General features: G+C 44.5%; 1 pseudogene; it reads left to right on the forward strand.

The window, feature by feature from the left end:
- Positions 1 to 4,414: 4,414 nt before the first annotated feature.
- LOC128773592 (U2 spliceosomal RNA) lies at positions 4,415 to 4,512 on the forward strand (annotated as a pseudogene).
- Positions 4,513 to 7,830: the final 3,318 nt, after the last annotated feature.

The following is a 7,830-nucleotide window of genomic DNA, read 5'->3' on the forward strand; positions in this document are numbered from 1 at the left end:
TCTCTCTCTACCTCAAAAATAAAATAAAAACGTTAAAAAAAATTAAAAAAAAAAAGCTTTAAATCAACTTTACTGAGGTCTAATTGCATATCATAAAATGCACTGATTAAGTGTATACTTTGATGAGTTTTGAAAATCAGGATATAGAATATTTCCATCACCCCAGACAGTCCCCTCTTGCCCCTTTGCAGCCAGTGGCCGCTCCCATCTCCAGTCCCAGATGACCGTCAATCTGTTTCCATCATTATAAATTATTTTAAACAGTTCTCAAGTGTCATGGCAATAAAATGTATACAAGTAAAATGTACATTTTTACATCTGGCTTCTTCCCTTGGCATATTTCTAGCATTTATCTATGCTGTCTGTGTGCCAGTATTTCTGTCCTTTTTTAATGCTAAGTAATATTCCATTGTGTGTACTCCACAATCTGTTTATTCATTCACCTGTTTGTTGACTGACATTTGAATTATTTCCAGGTTGGGACTTGTCTTAGCTCAGGCTGCGATAACAAAACACCATAGACTAGGTGGCTTATAAATGACATACTCTGATTTCTCACAGCTCTGGGGGCCGGGAAGTCCAAGATCAAACTGCTACAGACTCGGTATCTATTGAGGGCCTGGTCCCTGAGTCATAGGTGGCCACCTTCTCACTGCGTCATCACAAGGAGACAGGGAGCTCTCTGGGGCCGCTTTTATAAGGGGCCCCATCCCAGTCATGAGGGTAGAATCTCCCTAAGGCCCCACCTCCTACTAGAGCACATTGAGGATTAGGTTTCCATGTAGGAAGTTCGGGGGACATAAACATTCAGCCCATTGTAGGACTATTACAAATAAAACTGTTTCGTACATTCATGTACAAGTCTTTGTGTGGACGTATATATCATTTCTCGTGCTTAAAAACCTAGGGCTGGTATTACTGGGTTATATATTTATGTCTATAGTTATGTACACGGTTATATATATATAGTTACACATGTAGTTTTACATAGTTACATATATAGTTATATATAGTTTTATATATAGTTTCATATTAATAGGATTTATATAAAGATACATATATATGTTATATATGCATACATACATATATGTATATGTGTATGTATGTGTATATATATGTGTGTCTGTGTGTGTATATGTGTGTATATACATATATATATATACATATATATATATATATATATATATATATTTTAGGAACCTCTATACTCAGTGTGGGGCTCAAACTCATGACCCCCTGAGATCAAGAGTCGCATGCACTTCTGACTGAGCCAGCAGGTGCCTCAGGAGATATACACATATTTTACGGAGAATTAGCACATGATGTTATGGAAGCTGGCCAGCGCCCATAACGGCAGTCAGCAAGCTGGAGACCCAGGAGAGCCAGTGGTCTCCGTTCCAGACCAAAAGTCAGCAGGCTCAAGACCCAAGATGAATCACTGTTTGGATTCTAGCCCGAAGGCTGAAAAAGACCAGTGTGTAGTCAAGTTCGGGGGTCAAGCTGGAGAAATTTCCTCCTACGCAGCCTCTTTGTGTCATTGAGGTCTTCAGTTGATTGCTTGAGGGCCTCCCTATGATGGAGAGCCATCTCCTTTCCTTAGTCTACCCATTCAAATGCTAATCTCGTCCAGAAACACCCTCACACACCCATCTAGAAGGATGTCTGACCAAATGTCTGGGCACGGGGTGGCCAGGTCAAGTTGACACATACAATCAACCATCAGGACATCCAAGCAAAGACTCCGGGGGGTCCCTGAGATTTTTAGGGGTCTCAGGGGTTGCTCCTTTCTCTCCAGTTCTTCACATTGTACCCAACTCGGACTTCCTGACCCTAGTCTCTGCCTCCCTGGACTGTCTACAGAATTTCCCAGGTCTGGTGCAACATGAAAATCCAGGCCTTGTTCAAAAGTTAAGATTTTCAAGATCGTAATAGCAGGGTATCAACCCAAGCTCGAGGCCCTTCCAAGCTTGGGACCCTAGGCAGCTGCACGTGTCGCACACCCACATTTTGAGGAGCTGAAGAGGCACAGACTCTCCAGCTCCTCAAAATACCTTGTTCTGCTTTGCCCGCCCTGTGCTGCAAGTCAGAGGGCACCACTGGGCACCACTGGGCACCGCTGCTTTCTAGCAGGATGGTCATGGAGCGCAGATGGCTCCCTCCCTGTTCAGGGACCACAGTCCAGGATGCTGAATGTCTACTGTCGGAAAAGAGTTGATTCATACATTTTGTCCAGTTTCCAGGTGTTGACAGCTGGAAGGTCACTTCAATCATGAGTTTCTTCATCGACTCTGCAAGTAGAGTTACTCTTCATGTAGCCTTGACCACTCTGCGATCAAGGCACCGTGTGAGGCGATTGAATGATTTTTTAAAACTCCATTTCACAGTAATACAGAAGTATATTTGTCCTTTTCTCTTTTTTAACATTTTTTCATTTTTGAGAGACAGAACACGAGCAGGGGAGGGGAAGAGAAAGGAGACACAGAATCTGAAGAGGCTCCAGGCTCCAAGCTGTCAGCACAGAACCTGATGTGAGGCTTGAACCTATGAACCATGAGATCATGACCCGAGCTGAAGTCAGACACTTAACCGACTGAGCCACCCAGGTGCCCCGAGTATATCTGTCTTCTAAAAAATGTGAGAGACTACAGATAAGTCTCTTCTCCCATTGGATCACCATTGCCAATTTCGGGTCTCTTGCTTCCCTTGTCCCTGCTGCTCAAGAGGTACCTGGTGCTCAGTGTGAGTGTGGCCTTGGTGTCAGCATTTACCTGCACGTCTGAGAACCCGTAGGAAACACAGAGCGGGGGAACCTGGCTGACTCAGTCCGTGGACTGTGCGACTCTTGATCTTGGAGTTGTGAGTTTGAGCCCCATGTTGGGTGTAGAGATGACTTAAAAATAAAATTTAAACAAAAAACTATCAGGGGCACCTGAGTGGCTGAGTCAATTGGCGACCAGCTCTTGATTTCGGCTCAGGTCATGATCCCAGGGTCATGGGATCGAGCCCCACGTCACGCTCTGCACTGAGCATGGAGACTGCTTAAGATTCTCTGTCCCCTTCCGCCCCAATCCCTCACTCATGCTTGTGCTCTCTCTCTCTAAAATAATAGATAAATTAATTAATTAATTAATTAATTAAATTTTTCTAGAAAACTATTTAAGGGGCACCTGGGTGGCTCAGTCAGTTAAGCATCCAACTTCGACTCATGTCATGAGGTCCTGGTCAGTGAGTTCGAGCCCGTGTCGGGCTCTGTGCTGACAGCTAGGAACCTGGAGCCTGCTTTGGATTCTGTGTGTCCTCCCTCTCTCTCTGCCCCTACCGCACTCACGCTCCGTCTCACTGTCTCTCAAAATAAATAATATTTTGAAAAATAAAATAAATAACCATTAAAAAAATTTTTTTTTAACTATTTAAAAATAAAGAAAGAAACACGGAGTCCTTAGGCCTTCTATGACCCAGCAATCCCACACCTGGGCATCTGCTACAGAGAAATGAAAACACACGTCCATCAAAAGAGACACACAAGAATGCTCTGTGCAGCTATGTTTATAATAACCTCAAACCGAAAATAACCCAAATGTCTGTTAACAGGAGGATGAATAAATACATTGAGGTATATGTATACAATCGCTTGCCACACCTCGAGGAAGAAGCATGTGACCTGCCACTGGGCACGAGAGCCGGTACGAATCTCACAGACAGAACATTCCAGCAACAGACGGCAGACACAAAAGTATATCCCGTGGGGGCTGAAGTTCAAGAACAGGGGAACTGATCCAATGGTGGTACAAGTCAGAATAGTGGTGACAGTGACTGCGTTCGGGTGGGGCGAATGCACAGGAAAGGCAGGAGGAGACCTTGAGGGGTAGCAGAATGTTCTAGGGCCTCACCTGGGTATGGGTTACAAGAGCATATTTACTCTGTGAATGTTGATCGAGCTGTACCCTGAAGATGTCGTGCTTTGTTGAATTTCACTCAATGTTTTAAAAGTGAAAAGAAGGGACGCCTGGGTGGCTCGGTCGGTTAAGCGTCCGACTTCGGCTCAGGTCACGATCTCACGGTCCGTGAGTTCGAGCCCCACGTCAGGCTCTGTGCTGACCGCTCAGAGCCTGGAGCCTGTTTCAGATTCTGTGTCTCCCTCTCTCTCTGCCCCTCCCCTGTTCATGCTCTGTCTCTCTCTGTGTCAAAAATAAATAAACGTTAAAAAAAAAAAAATTAAAAAAAAAAAAAGTGGAACGAATCTCATAACTGAGCCCTAGGAAGAAAATAAAGCAAGTATGAAAATCACAAGGAGGGGAATTGGCCCTATGTGACAGCTGCTTTAGAAAAGGTTTAATTATAAGTATCATAACTTTTATAATAATATATTTTAAATAATATACTATGTAAGTCTCTTTTAAACTTTTCTTTCCCCATCGCTTCTCGGCCTTTTGGCTAAGATCAAGTGTAAACTTTTCTTTCCTTTTTTTATTTTATTTTAAGCTCTACACCCAAGGTGGGGCTTGAACTCATGACCCCCGACCTGGAGATCAGGAGTTGCGTGCTCTACAGACTGAGCCAGCCGGGCACCCCTAGTCTATCTTAAATTATTCGAGGTCTTTAATTAGGGATTTTTTTAGGGTTGTTTTTTTTTTTTTGCGTTATTATTTTTGAGAGAGAAAGACTGCACGTGCACACATGAGTGGGGAAGCAGCAGAGAGAGAGGGAGACAGAGGATCCAAAGCAGGCTCTGTGATGACAGCAGAGAGCCCAATACCGGGTTCAAACCCACAACCACAAGACATGACCTGGGCCAAAGTTGGGCACTTAACCGATTGAGCCACCCAGACGCCCCTTGAGGTCTCTCTTTTTTTTTTTTTTTTAATTTTTTTTAATGTTTATTTATTCTTGACAGAGAGACAGAGCATGAGCGGGGGAGAGGCAGACAGAGAGAGGGAGACACAGAATCTGAAGCAGACTCCAGGCTCCGAGCTGTCAGCCCAGAGCCCAATGCGGGGCTCGAACTCATGGACCATGGATCATGACCTGAGCCGAAGTCGGACGCTCAACCGACTGAGCCACCCAGGTGCCCCATGGTCTTTAATTATATTTGTAATTGATGTTTAGATATACAAGATAAACACACACTATTGGTTTAAATTATATAAGGGAAATTAGATTTATAATTAACATCTAAAATGTAGATATTTAAGAGAAAAAGTACGTGTGTTTAAATGCTTATTTTGGTATCGCATATTCCTATTCACATATTATCATCCTGCAACTTGCTTTTTCCACTTAGAAATATATCTTGGGGGATGCCTGGCAGGCTCAGTCAGTAGAGCACGCAACTCCTGATCTCTGGGTCATGAGTTCGAGCCCGACGCTGGGTGTAGAGATTACTAAAAAATAATAATAATAATAATAATAATAATAAACTTTAAAAAAAAGAAATAAATATATCTTAAAGTTCTAACCATGTTCTAATGCCTCATTTTTAACTACTGCATAGAATTTCATAATGTGAACTCGGGTGCTTTCCATATGTTACTCAGCCATATGTAAGTTATATATATAAGAGGTTATATATATATGTATATATAAGAGGTTATATATATATATGAGTTTATATATATATATGAGTTTATATATATATATATATATGAGGTTATATATCTATATAAGAGGTTACTCACCTCTTATATGCCATATGTTACTCAGGCATATAAGAGGTGCTTAATGAATATCTGTTTTGTGACTGAAAACTCACCTGCTCTCTAAAATGTAAAACCCTTGGGGTACCTGGGTGCCTCAGGGGGTTGAGCGTCCGACTTTGGCTCAGGTCATGATCTCACAGTTCATGGGTTCGAGCCCCGCATCGGGCTCTGTGCTGACAGCTCGGAGCCTGGAGCCTGTTTCAGATTCTGTGTCTCCCTCTCTTTCTGCCCCTCCCCTGCTCATGCTCTGTCTCTCTCTGTCTCAAAAATAAATAAAAACATTAAAAAAAATTTTTTAATAAATAAAATAAAATAAAATGTAAAATTCTTGAGGGCCAAAGAATTTGTCTGTGCATTCCCTGCATACAGGGATTAGCCAGGGATTAGTCACATCATACATACTGGTTTACTTTTCCTATAAAATCTCTCTGGCTCTACAGTGTGCCCATGAGTCAGGTCTCAGTTCCCTGGCCACTGAGAGGGGGGTAGATCGAGGCTCAGAGAGGCTGCATAACTTGCCCAAGGCCACACAGCAAATGAAAACGGGAGCTGCAGCTTCGGGTTCTGAAAAGCCTGAGCTTAGCTGACACATTGAGCCTCCGGGGAAGGCTATACAGTCAGCCAGAGGAACAGAAAGAGGAAGTTTGGGGAGGAAGGTGAGGAGGGAAGAAATGGAGAGGAGGCTGAGGAGAAGGCCCCCGGGCCCCTGAGGCTGGTCGGGGACCCCCAGCCCCATCTGACCCTGCCGCCCTGCCCAAAACCAGACTGCAAGCTCCTGGAACCTGTCCCCTTAGCACACGAGTCCTTCTCAGAGGGTCATGAGGACACAACTATTTCATCACAGGTCATTTGCCGCTCTCACTCTGGGCAGTGGAATTTTCCAGAGGCTACATGCTGTGTGATACCACAGAGTGAAGACAGAAGCAGACGCGAGAGGGGAGTGGCAGAAAAGTAAAACGCAATACCACCGTTCTCATGAAAAAAAAAAAATTTTTTTTTGTAGTTTTGGAAAATTCGGTTATTTTTTCCGTGAATTGTTTTTAGGTTAATATGTAATGGGTTTATTGTTACTTCAAATACATGTTTTAAATGTCTCAGCAACTCCTAATACGGTAAGTATTGATAACCCACATCATCAAGAGCTTTTTGAGAATTTCAATAATTTTTTTAGGTTTATTTCTTTATTTTTGAGAGAGAGAGAGAGCGAGAGAGAGAGAGAGCACATGCACAGCACACATGAGCGGGGAAGGGGCAGAGAGAGAATCCCAAGCAGGTGCTGGACACGGGGCTCGAACTCACGAACCGTGAGATCATGACCTGAGCCAAAATCAAGAGTCGGACGCTTAACCGACTGAGGCACCCCAAGAAGTGCAGTAATTTTCAAAAATGTAAAGAGGTCTTTCGACCAAAACTTTGGGAATCTCTGCCCTTTGGTGTCTTTGGCCAGGCACCAAGCAGGTGCTCATCTACAGCCGGATGAAGCAAACGCATGAAGGACAAGTGAGTTCGTAAATGAATCAGGAGTTATGGTTTTGGATACATTTGAGGATAGATCTGCAGAAGGAAGAAAAGCAGAGAGGGAGGAGAGCATTCTCTCTCTCGATAGTTTCCTCCTCTGTGAGTGGACAGTAATTGGCCTCCTATCCGATGTTTTGCTTGGATTCTTTACTAAGAAGAAGAACATTGGAGAAGGAGACCAAGAGGAACCCTCTGGGTCGTCTGCTGTCTTGCGCCTGCTCTGGGTAGGCCTCCAGTAGAAGGCCCACATTCTGCTGGCCCCTCCCTCTCTCCCCATCCCCCCCAACCCCCTCCACCCCCCCACCCCCCCCCACCCCCCCACCCCCCCACCCCGATTTGAGGATCTCCCATATGACTGAAGGGGAGGAGATAGGTCAGGAACCATCGAAAGGAAACCCAGCAAGTTCTGGGGAGAACAAGGGGTCGGCTTCTTGGTCCCCCCAGACAGCGGGGAGGAGGGAGAAGGCAGGGGGAGGCAGGGTCTGGTCTCCAGTGCCTGGCTGATCGTGGTGGCCAGTGTCCTGGGGTTACTACCCAACCCCGCAGAGTTTTCCCTGTAGACGGGGGCTGGGGAGGAGGGTAGGACACTTCCTCACTTCCCAGTCCTAGGACTTGA

Source organism: Panthera pardus, unplaced genomic scaffold (genome assembly GCF_024362965.1).
Source record: "Panthera pardus isolate Hobbes unplaced genomic scaffold, ASM2436296v1 HiC_scaffold_25, whole genome shotgun sequence".
NCBI lineage: Eukaryota > Metazoa > Chordata > Mammalia > Carnivora > Felidae > Panthera > Panthera pardus.